Source organism: Mobula birostris, chromosome 10, assembly GCF_030028105.1.
Source record: "Mobula birostris isolate sMobBir1 chromosome 10, sMobBir1.hap1, whole genome shotgun sequence".
NCBI lineage: Eukaryota > Metazoa > Chordata > Chondrichthyes > Myliobatiformes > Myliobatidae > Mobula > Mobula birostris.
This window is the reverse complement of record NC_092379.1, coordinates 76,910,055-76,929,402: the sequence shown is the minus strand read 5'-3', so window position 1 is coordinate 76,929,402 and position 19,348 is coordinate 76,910,055.

Below are 19,348 nucleotides of genomic sequence, written 5' to 3'. Positions count from 1 at the left end.
ATGGATTATGATCAGAGATTAAGGGAGCTAGGGCTTTACTCTTTGGAGAGAAGGAGGATGAGAGGAGACATGATAGAGGTATCCAAGATATTAAGAGGAATAGATAGAGTGGACAGCCAGCACCTCTTCCCCAGGGCACCACTGCACAATACAAGAGGACATGGCTTTAACGTAAGGGGTGGGAAGTTCAAGGGGGATATTAGAGGAAGGTTTTTCACTCAGAGAGTGGTTCGTGCGTGGAATGCACTGCCTGAGTCAGTGGGGGAAGCAGATACACTCGTGAAGTTTAAGAGACTACTAGACAGGTATATGGAGGAATTTAAGGTGGGGGCTTATATGGGAGGCAGGGTTTGAGTGTCAGCACAACATTGTGGGCTGACGGGCCTGTACTGTGCTGTCCTATTCTATGTTCTATGTTAAATATGAATTACTCTACACATCGATGATACACTGCTGGCAGAATTGCTGCCAATGAAGGAACTTCTCTGAACACCAGTCGCTCTAGCAATGGCTCACAAAAAATGCAAAAGCAGACATCTCGTGATCAAGTAGAGAATATGAACACAGTCCATCTTGAACTAAGTATTAAACAGAGGAATTGGGTCAATGTGGAAATCTGGTGCTGAGGGGGATGATGGTTCTGTAACTGTCTCCATCCCTCATGACGAATTGTAACAGATTAAAACAGGAAATATCTTGTACCAAGATACTACTTATGATCCAAGATATGCCAACTTCTCGTACATCAAGTGAAAGGTTTTAATTTATTTTTAAAAAGGAATCAAAACAAACTAAAAGTAATAGACAAGAAAAACTTCAATCGATAAATTAATTGGCCAAAGAAATGGAAACTCGGTTTTGATAATACGAAAGCTTAACAATTTGAACTTGTAAATTGAGATTTGTTTATAGATGGCAGATCACATAGTATTTTGAAGGTACAGCAGAGGAAATGGTGGAGATCCGAGAGATCTGCAACATTCACAACTAGAGTGTCTGCTCCTTGAGAAAATTCAGCTCAAAGTGGAATCGAAACTAAAATTGCAGACATTATGCTGCATCAGAGAAGGGGAGTTCAATTCAAAACTCAGTCACATCCTCCAGTCACTGTCTGGAATTGGGCAGTGATCAGGCACAAAGCATGTGACTGCAACTCATACAAGTGTGAGGAACCCAGATGGAGTGATGAAGGAGCCTCAGCTTCAATAGAAGTAAATATTAGAATCCAAAAAGCTAGTTTAGTGCTTCTAACTGGAGATAAATTGGGGAGGGGTTTACAGAAAAAAAATGCAAAAACCAACTAGGTAACTCGCTAAGAACATGAAAACAGGGGGAACCCCATTCATTTTAGCAAGGGGAGCACAGAATGAACAGGTTGGACTGAGTGAAGAATGAAGAGATGCCTTGCTTTTGGTTGGAAATGACAAGTACTTGAAGGATCAATTTTGCCTAGGAGGCATCTTAGTCCAGAATCATTCAGCAAAATTACTTCACAGCATCCTATTGTAGAACCTAAACTGTTTCTGGATTCATTCCAATGGTATTTATGACCTAATAGATGAACTGATACTGCTTGTACCATGGTATTGTCAAACTATTTTGTCTCATTTATCAGTTCCCGTGCAAGGTGAAAGGATGGTAGAAATTGCAGCTGAACACAGTTTCATACTTGCTGCAATGCAGCTCTCTCAGGCATTCTGACAAATTCTTTATTTATAACTTAGGACCTATACACAATCAGCTTCAAATCTGACCTGTTTTGCTACACTAAATTGCTTACTGTAATCGCATAACTGCACCAAAAAGAAGTAGTTGCAATCAGACTGATGATGAAAATTTTCTGGTTCTGAACGTACCTGCAACCTCATCGGTATTTGCTGCAATCAGCCAATCTTAAACCCAAAAATACTGGGGCGAGAGGAAATTAATTGGTGTGTTCCCTTGAGAAAATGCACCATCCAGTGTGGTACTATGAAACCTCAGACTCCAATTGATCTGCATTAGCTGAGCTTGGCAGGAATGTAATTGCCCTCTTGCAATCAATGTCAGCATTTTGTTTTGAAGGAAGGATGTGGAAAAAAAAAAGCCACTTTTCCTGCTCCAAAACATCCATTCATCTCCTGAGAGGGTGAGCTTGTGGAGTCAGAGGTTAATCCACTCTGATAATCGCAATATATTCTCCATTAGAAAGTAAACAGTAATGTCCACACTTAAATTTAAAGAATTCCACCAACCATTGCACCCGTATATTTCAATGACTTACAGAGAGTGAGCAGGATTTCTGTCCTTGTTTTTAATTGCTCCATCATTAGCACTCATGCCAAAGTCTGAAATTTCCTTTGCTCTTTCTTTAACCATACTCCTTTGGCCAAGCTGTGAGTCAACTTTCCTGACACTTAAATGTCACTTGTTTATTTTCCTCCATAGATGCTGTCTGACTTTTGTGTGTGCTTCTCATGAAATGGAATTTTTCATCTTGAATATGCATACCACTTCATTGGTTGTAAGGCCTTGAGTACTACTGAAGATTGTAGTGGAGGAGCCCTCCACATCTTTTGAGCAGACTAGAATTTCCAGGCCATGTTTGTTTCAAAGTAAAAACTATAATGTAAATTTATCAAAGTACATGTACGTTACCATATGCAACCCTAAGATATATTTTCTTATAGACATTCATGGTGAGTACAAAAAAATGAAAATAATAAGCAATATATATCGAGGATATGAGATGAAGGGTCTTTGAAAGTGACTCGATAGGTTATGGATATGGTTCAATGATGGGTGAATGAAGTTGGGGTTCCAGGCCCTGATGGTTGAGTGGTAATAACTGTTCCTGGACATGATGGTTTGGGACCTGAGGTTCCTGTACCACCTTCCTAATGGCAGCAGCAAAAAGAGAGCATGGCCTGGATGGTGGGAGTCCTTGATAATGGATGCTGAGTCCCTTTGATGGCACTCCATGTAGATGTGCTCAACAATGGGGAGGGCTGTACCTACGACAGTCTGGGCTCTATCCACACTACCTTTTGTAGGGTTTTCCGTTCAAGGTCAAGGATGTATAGCAGACAATGATGCAACCAAATCCATAGCATATCGATAGAAGTTTGTCAAAGCTTTAGATGACATGCTGAATCTTCTCAAACTTCAAAGTAGAGGTACTGCAGTATTTTCTTAATAATGGCACTTGTGTGCTAGGACCAGGACAGGTCCTCTGAAATTATAACACCAAAGAATTTAAAGTTGCTGACCCTCTCCATCTCTGATCCTTGATTTCTCCCCTTTAGTCTTCCTCCTATATGAGGCATTGTAGATGTGTTTAGCCTCATAGTCAAAGTATAAAATGAGTATAGCAGGGGGCTATGTACACATCCTTTTGATTCACCAGTGCTGATGGAGATTGTGAAGGAGATCTTGTTGCCAATCGGAATTGACTGGGGTCTGCAGGTGAAAAAAATCAAGATTCAATTTGCACAAATCAGTATTGAGGTTTAGGTCTTGGAGTTTATTGATTAGTTTGGAGGATATAATTGTATTGAATGCCAAGCCTTGTTCAATGAAGAGCATCCTGATGTATGCATCTTCCCTGACCAAATGGCAAATGTTAAATTGTCATGTAGGTCACATGATGTATAATGTTAAATAGGATTGATAGAACTTTATTTATTGTAATACTATTACCAGTATTACGACCAACTAATAAGATTGGGACATAGAGCTGTGCCTGGAAATCATGCCACAGGCAAGATTTTATGAGGGTGTCTGATGATATAATGTTTCTACTAATGAGAGAACCATAAAATATGCAGGAAGCATCAGAATTCTCTGTGCACCAGTGATGTTGTGTTGAGAAATGGATTGCTCACAGCAAAAAGACTTCCTTACTGGAATTCGGGTGCATCAGTGGTTTTTTTTTTGGGTGGGTGGGTGTTGGGGGGTGATTGTGCATTGCAGTTTAGCTGAGGAGCATTTGGTATTGTCAATAGGAAGAGGTAAGATATTGGTTTTCCCCTCTGGTGCCCTAGTTCAGCTTCATCTCCTAACATGTATTTGTTTCTCAATCAAATTCACTGAAATTAAGCAGAAGTAAGTCATTTACTGTATCTTGGTCACTGTTTCAGTCTCCCTGCTACAAGCAAGCTGGCTGCTTCATTTCCTACGTTGCAACACTGACACCACTTAATTAACTTGTTTTTCTTCCTTCATGATTAAAATAACAAAATCTATAAGTCCTCACATAACAGCAAATAAGATGGATGTATTTTTAATCCCATGAATTTACAACCAAGGTCAAGATATGGAGCTGTCAAAGATACAGATTTCTTCTGCAATGAGAAATAATGGTTGAATAAAATACTGAAACTTTTGCAACCAAATGATAATTCACATCAAATGCGATTTTAAAAAAAAATAACATGTTGGCTTTGACTTTGCACTAAAAATTCTGCAATGTACATAAAGTAAAACGTTGCACTTCTCTTACCTTACTTGTAAACACCATAAAACAGGATGTGGGACAATTAACATGCCATTTCGTTCTGACATATTTGATTTGCCTACATGACATATGCAAGTTTAATACCACCCAAGGGGCAGTTTAAGTATTATAAAGCATTCCAGGAAATCAATTGCTGCCATTAGAGCAATGTGGAAAGCTATGGAATTAGGTGATAAGCAAAGATCTTAAGAACCACGTTCTACTGTAATTATTGCATGTAGTAATTATTTCTCTGTGCTGATTACTTGTGCAGCTGGATTCATCAATGGTTAAATCTGCTTATCACAGGATGAAATCCAAATAAGGGTGTGATTCAGAATCATGTTCTATCCATGTCAAATTGCCTTTCAATAATTTTTTTTTTTCAATTTTACTATGTTATTAGCAAAGTACACAGTCCAGAAAACCAATACCATTCAAATAGAATTACTCAGCACCTCGGTTCACAACTGTTTGAACCACGGACATATTATGATGCAAGTTTGTGGACACTGTGACCTGTGGGGATATAGGCTTAATAAAGTGAAAACAACACCGGCTACCATCTCCACCCAAGTCAAAGACATACAAAGCTAAGTTTTAAGTTCTATCCGATCTCCTTGTGTCAGTGATCTCCAACCCACCAGTGCCTAAATGGCATCAGAAAAGTGGAAGGACATTCAGTCTTCTGCGCCTGATCTAGTATTCGATCGTCAGACTAACGCCAAATTTCATTGGAAAATTGAGGCATGTGCTGAGAAAGAGCAATGCCAAATGGGAGATAATACAAGCTGCTACCAGTAGTTACATTTTTCCTTTTGCCAGATAAACATTACTGGCCTTCTTTGTGTAATTTTATTTGTCTTTTATTTAAATTACACTGGCAGAATTGTATTGGAGGCATCAGCTGATCTTGCATTGAAATTCAACAATCTGATCCCAGGGTTCAATTTCTTATAATATATACAGTTTCTTTTTACTGTCATTTTCAATAAGTTGATTCACTTTTTACAATTACAGAAAAAAACTGAGAAGTCAGAATGTTGAGACTTGCCCTTTCCCATTACATCATTCAGTTTTATTTTGATTGAGTAATTGTGTTTCTTTTGAACTATTTCTATTGAGATCTTAATTTACAAAAAAACACAACCATAATAGAATGATCATAGAATGAATGCTCTCGAAAGATAGTTTTAATTTCAACTCTAGAACAGGTAATAAGCATATACCATCAGGAAAACATTACTCTCTGGTGCTTATTTCTACCAAAGGCAACATAATCTCATTGCTGAAGTTTTGGAGATCATTCTTGTTTTTTTTTCCCCTGAGAAAAGATAATATTGATGCATTTTAAGCAAAGCTGGAAAAATAGATGAAGCAGAGTGCAATGGAAGGGATAGGTTAAATGGATTTATGAAAGTAAAGTGAGAGGAGATTTGAAATGGTCATAAATAAAAACTCTACTATTGCAAAAGGTCATCAATTTTCAATCCATGCTTTGGCAATATTAAAGGCCCCTTCAACGCAAGTAAATGATAATCGGTATTGATTTTAATGGGGGTGGAATAATGATAACAACCTCTATCTAACAAGTTGATGGGAAGAATTGCAGAACAGTCTAATGTGCAAAGAAAATATGGACTATTATTTAGTCCATAGCTTCCACTTTCCTTTTACAGCATTCTCAGATTCCTGTACTCTGATGTAGGTATCCAAGAGGATCTGAGCTGAATGTCTGTGGATATTCTTTCCAGATCCACTTGGCCCTTTTCCAAATGCAACTAAAAACACATTCATGTTTTCTTTTTCGAATCAACTATTCAAGGAAAGTTAACCCTATCATCCTTCTTGTGAAGTTGTACAGGTTAATGCAAGGACCTGAAATATGAAGTCCTGGTATCTTAAATGGTTTTCAACATGCCACACAAGGGCCAAAGGCCCTTGTCTTAAATCTGTGTAATACAGCAAACAAATAAGGCCACCTGGTCAATGACAATTATCAATTTCCTCGCACGTGGTCTGTCACCTCGATGATCACCCAGATGCTTTTTAAATGTGAGAGTGCCTCCAGTGGTGCATTCCGGAAAGCAACAACTCCTTGTGGAAATTCTTTCCTCAGATCTCTAACTTTTTTTCTCCTCACTTTAAACCTATGCCCACTGTTTTTAAAGCCTCCATTATAGGGAAGATTTTCACCCTATCCATTCTTATGTATACTTCTGTGTACACATAATTTTGTGTGCTTCAATCAGGTCCCCACTTAGCCTCTTCCTTTCCAAGGGAAGCCCATCCAGATACTCACGTCCCTCCTCATAACTGAAAACCCTAGCAATATCCTGGCAAATTTCCCATGCATCACTCCTGTACAATCATGTCCTTCATATAAAGTGATCAGAATTATGCTCAATGCTCCAGACTTCCCTTTCAGGAAAAAAAAGGCTTGAGAAATGATGTTGGATAAAATCAACTTGAGGTGGGAGTCCTAGGTGAAGGAACTATGTAAAGAATCAAGATCAAAGGTGAAAATAGATATTCTAACAAATCTATGGCAGAAGGAAGTGCCTGCCTGATAATCCAGTTCTCACAGGTCTAAGAAATTTCATGATTTGTGATACCACTTTCAATTCCTTTACCCAGGAATTAGTTTAATGTATTCATTGGCCATGCTAGACTGGTCAGAAGGAATGCAAGGGGAAACAAGTAATACTAAATTCATGAGATAGTCGATATCACTGACTTTTACATTAGCCGTCAAATTCATATTCTGGTCACATCAGAAACCTCCTTACTAGGCTGATTAACTTGATGGGCTCTATTTGAACTGGCACTTGTTGATGGAGTCGATATTTTCAAGGCACAAAAAAGCATAATATGTCATGTACCAAAATACAATTTTTTTCTCTGAGGACTTGGAAATAGGTTATATCTAAGCATTGTATTTTTGCTCCAGGTAAATCCAAGGGTTTCTAATTTGAAAAAAAATGCCAGAGGCTGCACTATATAGGTTGCATTTCTAGACAAGAGCAGAATCTTCATTATTCATCTGCATGTTAAAAGTGCCATAGTTGTCTGACTCCCAAAGAGCTTTGCCCAAAAGGCACATCTTGTTTGGAGTGACCTAGTACCACCCTCAATTTCTGAGAATTTAAAATGAATGGTCAGTAAAACCTGCAAAATTTAGGGCCCATGGTTAACAAAATGTCATCCTAATATTCTGCACGCACGTAGATATCACATTGACAAAGGTAATTTTTCAGGAAACTGAAACCACTCTGGCAAATGTGGAAGAATCATTAAAAGAAGAAAAAGCCAGGAGAAGGGCGAGACAAAATGGAGCAAACTACAAAAAAACGATAAATTGTTTCTGCAGATGTGCAGGATTTGCGACAAGCCATGAAATGAAGTACTTTATGCTGTGCCTGTATTATGAACTACATTTTCTTTTTGAATTCTTGTAGCACAATTACATTCCTGGAATGAGTCAGAGGGCTCATTTTATGCCTGCTAGGATTCAAATCATTCTCACTCTGATCTTCTGTTGCTAGGTATTCAATTAGCTGTCACTCTTATCTGTCACAGGCTTAATTTGGAGAAATATTTTTGAGGATTAAATGATCATACAGCCATGCCAGAGTGAGAAATGACTTTTTTTTTCTTACACCAACATACTGTATAAGTACTCCAGAGTGGAGCCTGTCTGGTGGTTTCTAGGTGGACACAATTATCAATTGAGTTTCAATATGAGAAAATGTTGCTGAGTGAGTTTGGGTGATTTGTTAACCTGGTATACTTTAGTGAGGTAGAGTTGAGTAATAGTGTCACCAAATCACCATTAAACTACTTGTAATTTATCAGGTTTCACTAGATAGTTCACACCATGGATAATCAGTGAGCTGAGAGGGTAGAATTAACTCAGTTTCTCACAATGTTTCTGTCAACTGCCAGCAGTGTAATATCATAATGAGTTCTGGTATGTCTTCAATATATCTTTCACATGCACATACAAAAACACTGAGAGAATTTCTACAAGTGTGTCTTCCAATATCAATGGATCAGTAAAGGTAAAACTCCAATAATATAAGTATCCAAGGACTATCATTTGGCAAACAGAAAATGCCAGAGAGTAGAAAAGTTAGGTTTACTTTCAATCATCTGAAATATTGCCCTGGGTTTTGTAGTCTGTGATGTTCACTCACACATAGCCTTGAATCAATCTGACCCCCAAAAAATCTAAATTTGACTATACTATAGACTCTCCTTTCAATGTCTATCAGGTGTCATTTTATCGAGAATCTCTGACACCCAGGAAAAGCAATGTCATCAAACTGGACTAGTAGCTAACTATATTGAAGACTTTCCAAGGATTACTAATCAAAAACCAAAACAAAATACTGACCAAGGATAAGTGTGCATGGTAAAATGGGTCCTGCAAGTCACCGTGTAATGTGTCAACAACTGTCTTAGTTATGAGACCACTACATCACAGCAAATGGCCAGCAACTAAAGGGAGCACAATGGGAGACTTGTCAGGGATGTTAGTGAGAGTTGGTACATGATGGTAGGTGATTACAAATTCAACAATAGAATAAAGGTAACTTTGTCTAATAGTGCTTAAGAGATGATGATGATGAGGCCAAAGCAAACTAATTTAAACCTTTCCCAATTTTTTTTCAATTACTAGAAATAAAAGCTATCAAATCGGCCATTGATGAACAAAACCACAGAAAGTAAAAAAATATTGTAATGCTGAGCTACCAGTTCATTAAAACTTCTTGAAAGTAATAACTTAAAAATGGAATTGGAGCCCAACATATAGCTAGCAATATATTACTACAATGCACGTGGATCAGTATTATGGTTGCCAATTTCTTTTAACAGAATACATACTATACTCACTATTTGGTATAGACGGGAGAAATATATTTCTGGTTATGTAAGATATCAGTTTTTTAATCAGACTATTGCCCAGTTCTCTCTGGACAATTAAACAGGTACACACATGCACTCAAAACTTGTATGTTTGGAATCAGCACTAAATAAACAATCATGTACAGTTTTATGTAATATCAGGTAAAGTAGAATGTAAAACCAAACCTTTAATTTTGCATAAATGTTGGAATGGCATTAGGTTATTTAGGCCCACAGATTGTCTTGTCATTTAGTGATATCACAGCTAATTGTGCTAAAGCTCCCTCCTTGATTACCCAACATTACTTCAAACATTTGGTTAACAATGTCTCTTGTCATTCTGTCAAGTAAATCTATATTTGACTTTCAAGCCCATCTCCTCAAATTCCACAGAAGAGTACAGGGCCATCACAAATCTTTTCTGGGCATCAGCTGCCAAATTGAATTCTTCCAGCATCCCTACTCTGTTTCTGCTTAGTCAATTTCCAAGTTAGTCATTTATCTTGAACTCCATGAGTAACTTTAATAATCAGTTCATATAATAGGCTGATAGACTTATAATTCTTTGGTTTCCTTCTCATATCTTTCTTACACAGCAGAGCAACAATCACAATTCTCAAATTTGAAGAAACATTTCCTGAATTAGAAGAACTTCGGAAGAATATATTTTTCATTTTTTTAACTAGTCCAGGGGATTTCTTGTATTAAAGACTCTCATTTTGTCAATTACTGTTTTTTTCTGTAATGTTAATTTTTATATGTCACCAAACTTCATTGGTTATTAGTTTCCCTAAGATAATCAGCATATTTTTTCTTCTGGTGTCCCTTGTGTCATTTGCAAAGGGACTCCCAAGTCCCTTTGGATCTCTGCATTTTGAATTCTGTCTCCATCTAAATAATAGCCTGCCCATTTTTTTCTTCCACAAAAGTGCATGACCATGCACTTTACAACATTGTATTTCATTTGCCACTTCTTTGCCCATTCCCCTAAACTATCTAAGTCTCGCTGCAGGCTCGCTGTTTCCTCAACACTACCTCTCCTCCACCTATCTTTGTATCATCAGCAAATTTAGCCACAAATCCATTAATCCCATAGTCCAAATCATTGACCTACATTGTAAAAAGCAGCAGTCCAAACACCGACCCCTGTGGAACTCCTCTTGTAATCGGCAGCCAGGCAGAATAGGATCCCTTTATTCCCACTCTCTGTTTTCTGCCGACCAGCCCATGCTAGGAACTTCCCTGTAATTCCATGGGCTCCTATCTTACTAAGCAGACTCCTCTGCAGCACCTTGTCAAAGGTCTTCTCAAAATCCAAGTACATCACATCCACTGGATCTCCTTTGTCTACCCTGCTTGTAATTTCCCCCAAAAATTGCAGTAGGTTAGTCAGGCAGAATTTTCCTTTCAAAAAACCATGCTGGTTTTGGCCTATCTTGTGATGTGCCTCCAGGTACTCCATAATCTCATCCCTAACAATTGATTCCAACAACCTTCCAACCACTGATGTCAGGATAACAGGTCTATAGTTTCCTTTCTGCTGCCTCCCACCCTTCTTTAATAGCGGAGTAACATTTGGAGTTTTCCAGTCATCCGGTCAATGCTTGAATTTTTTTGATCCTTGAAAGATGCCTCTGCAATCTGTCCAGCAACTTCCTTCAGAAACCGAGGGCGCATTCCATCAGGTCCAGGAGATTTATCCACCTTCAGACCATTAATCTTCCTGAGCACTTTCTCGGTTGTAATTTTCACTGCCCATAATTGTCCTTTGTATCTACTCCCAATTACCAGGCCATTAATCAATTTTGCATTAATTTTAGTTATATGTTCCTCTTCTATCAGTTTGCGCTCTGTATCATCCTGCCCTGGCTTTTGTATCACATAGACAGCCGAGTTGCTACCAACGGAGAGCCTCAAGTAAATCTTCTAGTTGTATTTTATTGCATCCTTAGTGACACAACTTTTTCCTTTCAGGGAAGGGGGACTTCAGAGGCATAAAAGATTTGTGGGAGTCAGATTGAAGGTCAGTGGCAGATTGGCAGTTTTGGGAATGAAACAGATTGGACACAATTAAACAGAAAAAGGCGAGTGGTCTGAAGCTTGGATGTTAGGATTTGAGGATTTGGGGTAGAATCAGAAACAACGTGATTTAAAGACCATGTTGGGAGAACAAATGTTTGTAAGGTCAGCAAAGTGTAAAAATCAATAGATGTGGAGCTCACTTAATTGAGATCTCAATCTGGAAATAGGTGATATTGCCTTAGCTGTGCTGGATGTGTTGGATGTTGTTCATTCCAAGGCAAAATGGTCTATTTTCCTTGCAGAGTCCATTCTAATTTCCAAACAAAATTGTGTAAGATTAGAGTTTGTCATTCTACCTTACAGTTTTGGGACAGTAATTAAATCGGCATGCAGAAAGAGAATATATGACAGAGGAAGTGAGTTACAAGACATTTATTTTTAATTTACTTTATCATTCTGTCATCATCATAAATATTACTTCTGTAGCTGGGACCTTGCTTTATATAAACTATGTTCACATTTGCAACAGTACAATAATAATGATACTTAAAAATCCATCAAGTGCTTTGGAGTATCTTGCAGTAGTTAAGATTTTTCCCTAGTCCAAGCCTATCTTTCTACACTACCACAGGTTCCTTGGACAAGCAGTCTTGTTTTGACTGCCGGTCACACCAGGGACCAGAAGGTCACGTCATTCACCTGCACATCCAGTAAATTGAAAGGCCAATGGTATTTTATTGCTAATTGCAAGAGGAAATTAATGCACAAGTCAAATGTTTATGCTTTCATTGCATTGAATATTGGCGAGTAATTTTAAAATAAGGAGCGGTCCAGTTCTTCTCTCAGGTCATGAGTGTTTGGAACTCTCTTCCTCAGAGGAAACAGAAGTAGAGCCTTGGAATACAGCTAAGTGAGGGGTTCAAAAGCTTCTACAGTCAGAGGAAATTGCAGGGTTGACACTAGATGAGACATGATCTTATTAAATCTTGGCAATGGTTTATGAGCAATATACCTGAATTTTCCTCCAAATTTGTCTGCACTCATGTGTAATTACCTTCCTTGCACAGTGCATTTAAGGACCTTGAGGGACCAGATTGAAGGATCTTGAGAGAAACACAATAACTTGTGGTGAATCAAATGTTCTTCCCAAGCCTCTGCCCCAAAGCAGGGGAAAGATTAAAATGTCAAGCCGTTGTGAGTGCTCCAAGGCATGGAATACATCTGAAGGTAGCAGGAATTATGGATTACTTCTGGCAATCTGGAAATAAACTTTTAGGATGAGGAGAAAGGGGAAATAGTAAACTATGAGAAATGCATTGGAAACACGATCAAGGAGAAGAGCCAGAGCTTGGAATATCAGAGGTGGTCAGTGTCTTTGAGAAGTTTGGAAAAACACTGCTAGAACACAATCACAGAATAAGTTGAACTTACTTGCCTCACTGCTCAGGTTCCAAGCATGAATTTGTGATCATATACCATTTAGTTGGGCTCACAGTTGGAACGGTGCAGAGTTTAACAATGTTTTTTTTTCTGTTTAAATTATCTGCCACTCCTCAGGAGGAGAGAACCTTTCCACACCTGTGTTCAGTTGTTATAAAGGCAGGGGTGGGATGAAAAATGAAAGCATTTGGGTCACTTCACTAACCACCTTTTCAGTTGTAAAATTACAAATTGGAAGCTGAGCCAATGATACCTTTTCAAAAAAGAGTTCCAAGCATGATTTAAAAGCCAAGAGGTTATTCCCATCACATACCTTCAGGGCTAGAACTCCTTACTGCATTAAAGAAAAGGCTGAGAGGGTGACCTGAAGGAAGGATTGCTAGTCACAACTTTTCCACCTGGGAGAATCTCAGTCAAGAGTCATGAATAAAGGTCATCACTGAAACATCTAAGGATTAACTCTGCAGAACATACTATACCAAGAATCAATTGATCTAATGGAGGGTTGAGAAGCTTGACATTGGGAAAGAAGGAGAGAAAATGAAAACAAAGATGTGTCATTGGGTTTGGATACATACTGAGAAGAAAATTTTTTAAAAGTTGCAATAATTTATTAGTGCAGTCAGTATTTTCCCAAAAGCCCCAATACATGCTGGCTAAAGGATGGAAGCAATGAAAATAACCAGAGTACAATCATGGAAAGATCAACATTTGCTTTGCATAGAACTGAATACCCGAACCCACATTACACTGCATCTATTTAAATACTTGTTTTATAAAATCGTCAAGATATTGTAAATGGTTTACATTGTAAGTAAATCTAGGACACACAATCTGGGTCATATTGTAGAATACCACAATATTGATGATATGCTCAGTGATTTAGGAATGCAGCAGTATATTCTGTATATTTGACGCATTAGATCTATGCTGTTAATGTTTTGGAACAGTTTTAATTCTTTATTTTCAACAGGAAGGATGGTAAGGTTTTAATGAGGGCTCTGAAATTTGTGATGGCTTTTTTTGATGTTTTTTTAAATCTAACCAATACCCCTTTAAATGATTGGCTGAGTAAACATCTTCGAAATCCTCATTTTGTATCCAGATGTTCCAAAATAAATGTGATTCTCCCAGAGATTATCTGTGGGTTTGGAACAGTCAGTTCAAGCATATTACTTGTCTGATGCATGCTCTGATTTTGATTAATGACTCAACTCAGCAGGGCTGGATAGAATATGCCAGCTTGATGTGAATCTGTTAACAGCAGTACCAGAGCTGGGAGCCAGCACAGTGTGAATTTTACTGTTGCATCTGTTGCTAGAGGATTGTTTTTATTAAACTATCCTGAACTAGAGCAGCTGGAATTTCACTTCTGAAGCAAGTTTACGGTTATCTTTAAAAGCATCTTGGGCATTCCTCCAGAGCATGTTACACTCTCTGTTATGGGTTTATAATCTTAGCATGAAAGTTGCATGTAGAAGGTAGATGAACAACTGACTATGGTGGATGCCTGATGATCATTTAGAAACTATAACTTTGAGACTGTGGCTGAGGTAGTGCAATTGGATTGCTAAGCATAGCTTGCTGTGGTTTGTTGGAAGCTTCAGTGAAAAATTTTTCCCAACTCATTAACGCGTGTTTTTTGTAGCCAAGGAGTAAGACTATCATCTACATACCAAGTTGAATGATGGAGCTTCAGAACCAACTGGATGTTTAATTAACAATAAGCCGGGTGTTACACCACTGCATGGGTATGATAATCTCACCAGATAATTGACTGGCCTTTGGGGCAAGTCTGTTGTGACTGGCCTGGCATTGCTAGGTTGCAATGAGAGGCCACAGCAACAAGTGACTACAAATTGCCAGTCATTTTCTTACCTTGCTGAGTGAAAGACAAGAGGGAGTCCTTTTACTAACTCCCCATGAACAACTGTTAATAAATATCTCCTCTCTATTCAACAAGCCCCAGATAGTTACCAAAAGGCTAGCATCATCTCCACTGAATCTGCTTAAATTTCTTTCCCACTGCCTTCGGGAAAGTAGCCAACAGAATCAAAGTCTCCTCCGACCCAGGTCATCCTCTCTTCTCCCCACTTCCATCAGGCATGAGCTACAAAGGTTTGAAAGGCTCATGAGCAGCTTCTATCCTTCTGTTTGAAGACTTTTGAATGGATCTCCTGCATTGCACTTTATCTGTAACGATGACTAATGCCATATTCTGCATTCTGTTATTGCTTTTTCCTTTGTAATCATTTGATGTACTTATATTTTAGAATGATCTCTATGGATGGCGTATAAAACTAAGCTTTTCCCTGTATCTTAGTGCACGTGACAAAATAAAGCCATTACCAATTACTTCACTTAAGGTCAGCACTTGAATTTCAATTATATTATTGAGTTTCTTACTTCTTAGGGCACTGACCCACTGATCTATTAAATCCCTGAAAATATAAATAAAGGAGCGCAGAAGAAAATGGTGGGTGCACAAGTCTCAACTTTGTTTAGAACATGAGTTTCTAACCTGAGGTCCTTGGACCCCTCGGTTAATGAGAGGGGTCCATGGCATAAAAAGATTGTGAACCCCTGGTTTGAAAGTTTAAAGTCAGAGAGAAAAGTACTGCTTAATTAACATAAAAATCATGCTTTATAAGTCCCTCTCCTCTTTCAAATACACAGGGATTCCTATGGATTTCTAAAATGATAACTAATGTCTATATTAAAGAATCACTTGAAATTGTACCCATAGGCTGAGAAGAAACTTTATATACAGTCGGCTTGATGAAGACAACGCCACACACTCACCAGCACTAATTGAGCATCAGCCCATTGGCAAATACTCTGTACAGTGTAGAGAATAGTAGCATGTGAATATTAGTGCAATGAGCAGGGAATAATAATGGCTTTTGGAAAAGTAGGATTTTGCAGCACTGGAAACTAGCTTAGGTAATGACTCTTATACAGTACTCAAGATTCTGACCTCTTAGAAACATTTGGAGAAAGGAGATTGCTTTCCACAGTTGTATCTGTATCCTACAAAGCTTTATCAATGTTTGGAGCCAAATATGTAGAGTTGTAGATGAAAGGTTGTGCAATTTTCAGACTTGCAGAGAATTCTATTCAATTCCAGGACAACTGTGGTGCAACCCATAAATGATAAGGTGCCAAACAACTACTGGAGAATTTCCTGTGGATAACTGTAAGGCCAAAAATAGTCAGAGGAACAGATTGAGGCAACAACTTAGAACTCATTGCCACGTGGTGTGTCATCTCCAGGTGAATCAAAGAGCATGCTGAAAGGAGCCCTAATAGTTGTGCACACACAGTAAGGTTATAGTCTACCTGAATAACACTGTGCATCCGGTATTTACAATGAACACTTGTGACAGTGAGTGTGACAGATGTAGAATAGTTAATACCAGGGTACAAGCCACTAGTTGGTTGCGGGGCTATTACACAAAACAACCCAAAATGTAAACACAAGATTCTGCAGATGCTGGAAATCCAGAACAACACACACAAAATGTTGGAGGAGCTCAGCAGGTCAGGCAGCATCTATGGGAATTAATAGATGGTCAACACTTCAGGTTGAGACCTTTCTTCAGGACTGAAAAAGAAAGGGAAAGTGTTGCAGTTAGCAGAACAATAGAATAGGCAGCAGATGATAGCATTCCTGAAGATGTGGGCTGTTACTTGTCAAGAATCTGACACTTTGCCTCAAGCTAGTAGAAAAATATTGCTGCAGTGCAGGAGATAATCATTGTGCCCAATTCTTTGAAAGAGCTTTCTAATTAATCCTAGTCACTTGTGGTTTTCCTTGAACCCTTTGGAGTTTGTACTTTTCCAGTGCATGTATCCAATTCCCTCAAGCTATTCTTGAATACACTTCCATCATCCATTTTTTTGGCAGTGCATTCCTGAATGTGATATGTTAAAACAAAAAATTCACATATTAACTTTGGCACTTTTGTCTGGAAAGTTTCTTCATATTAACTTTAATAACTGGCAACATATTTACCTATGATCCTGGTAGATGGATGACCTTAGTATCACAGCTGCGCTGCTTAGGATTCAAACAGCACTTGTTCTTCTCTTCAGCATCATGCTGTCAGTACAGAAGTTCTCTGACAAACTAGCACAATACAATCTTAGCATTTATTTACATAAACACATGAAAAAGATGGGAGAAAATAAGGATTCATTCAATCAATCACAGTTTCCATCGATTCAATTTCACAACGTGCCTTCCTCTGTCTGCCTTCCCCTGGAAGGGTTATAAACCAAGGCCAGTTAAGGATTTTCCTCTCATTATCCAAACTCCAAGAAATTAGCTTCAGCAGGATTCTTTCCTCTCTCAGTTAACTTGCTCAGAAATGTGGACATTTTTGAGGGATTCGGAAATCACACACACCAGAATTTAGTTTCAGAAAATATTAACTATGCAGTAACAAATGCCTCTTAATATATACAATTTGTAATCTTATTCTGAAGTAAAATGACTCAACTCAGCAGAAGCTATTTATTTCACAATTTTAAGCCAGCAATCATTTCTACGACCGAATAGACACTGATGGAAGAAAATGCTTTTCTGTTCACATGGTGCACTTCTTTATGGTTAATGGACTAAAATGCCAAATGGACATTAATTAAGTCATGAGCCTTTATACTTAAGGAGTAGAGAGTCCATGGAACTGGATAGGTTTGTAATGCTGATTTTGATTACTGTGGAAATGAAAAGTGTGGTTCTTCAGTTAAAAAGAAACATTGACTTGTTTGACCTATGTCCAGCCATTCAATTGCTTTACTGTGCCAATAGTGTCACACCAGTCCAGGGGGAGCCTGAGATCTGCACGTCTGCAGTGAGAAAGCACTCTAAAGCTATGCACAACATGAAGATTATCATAATATAATTACATTTTCTGCACAATCCTGGGAGATGAAGATAATTCCTTGCTATTTCACACAAAGGAAATGGGGAGTATGTGGTTTAAGTGGATTGGGACGTACTAGATGTGGTGAGGGGGCTGTTTTGATGTTGTACTTTTCTAGGACTCTGTGACAGAGAAGAATGGCCTTGTTTTGTAGCCTAGCAGGCTGGAATTTGGTCATTTGGCCCCTTCACTATCAGTTGCCCATTATTAAATAACAAACCCAACACACATTCTCAATTCATTAGTTTTGTTTTTTTTTATTGTTCTTGTGCAGAGTTGCAGACAAAGTTTTTACTTTGTATACATCCAGACAGGTCATGCATACATAATTACATTGAAACAGTAAAAACTAAACAGAATGTGGAATATCGTGTTGCAGTTATAGAAAACGTGCATTGCAGTTAGACAAAGAAAATGCAAGGGTCACAGTAAGGAAGATAGAGGAATCAAGAGTTCAACTTTTAGTGATTAAAAGTCCATTCAAGTGTCTGATTACAGTGAGATCAAAGTTGTCCTGAGTCTGTTGTTTCATGCTCTCAGACCTTTGTATCTTCTGCTCATAAGGAGAGGAGAGTAGAGAAATTTGCTGGGGGAACTCATTCACAGGCTTCATTACTGTCACCTGTAGGTTGGTGGTAGTTACTCCCACCTCTGAATGAGCAGCTTTTAAGACTCCTTCAAGCAACTTGAACTTGAAAGTCGAGGCTGGTACTCAAGAGCATTAAGCTATGGCAACTGCAATATCATGGATTAGAATCAAAAAAAAGTCTCACCATTTGAGGTGCAAAAGAAAAAAATCAGACCACCATTCTGAAGAAAAGAAAGGAAGTTATCACTTACTAAAGTTATAATTGCAGAAATTTTATAATCACATTGCAATACTGTCAAGTTGCACTTTGTAGAAAATAAAACAGATGTATTCCTCATATTTTCAGTTGGCAAGTTAGAATATAGTGTTTTTTTCCCTGTATGAACTGCCTTCATGTTTATGGTAATTTTAATTTAGTTTTGAATAATGAAATAATTAGAACACTTATTTATATTCATGACTCTTCAATTTGTTTTAATGATCTCTTATCTTAATTTTAAAGTCATAACAGCTGTTCCTGGTTCTATACTGTACCTTAAAAACTGGGGCTTGAAAAAAATCAGCAAAATTTTGGCACAATCTGAGGCAATTATTAAAAAAATGAATGCTTTTTTTCCTTAGCTAACCAAGGAAATTATTCCAGATTCAATGTCTATAGATTGAAATCACAATTAGCAGTGGATATTATTCTAATTCTTTCATTTGTTTTTTATTAGCAACTCTAATGAGCAACTCTTTGCAAAAGTGAATTACAAATATCTCAGCAGTAGCCTAAGGATCATTATATTTATGTATTGTCCCTCAGCAAAATCATTGAAAAACACTGCATCAGTTTCCACATGGCAACAGCGAGTTTCTCCCACCTCTGACTCTTGCCATCGTTGATTTCAGAGTACCAGTCTGTGTTTCTAACATCCAACAATAGATAGGCAGGAATTCATTTCAAATAAGTTTTGTGAAGATCAAAGATCCCAGAATTTCCAGTAA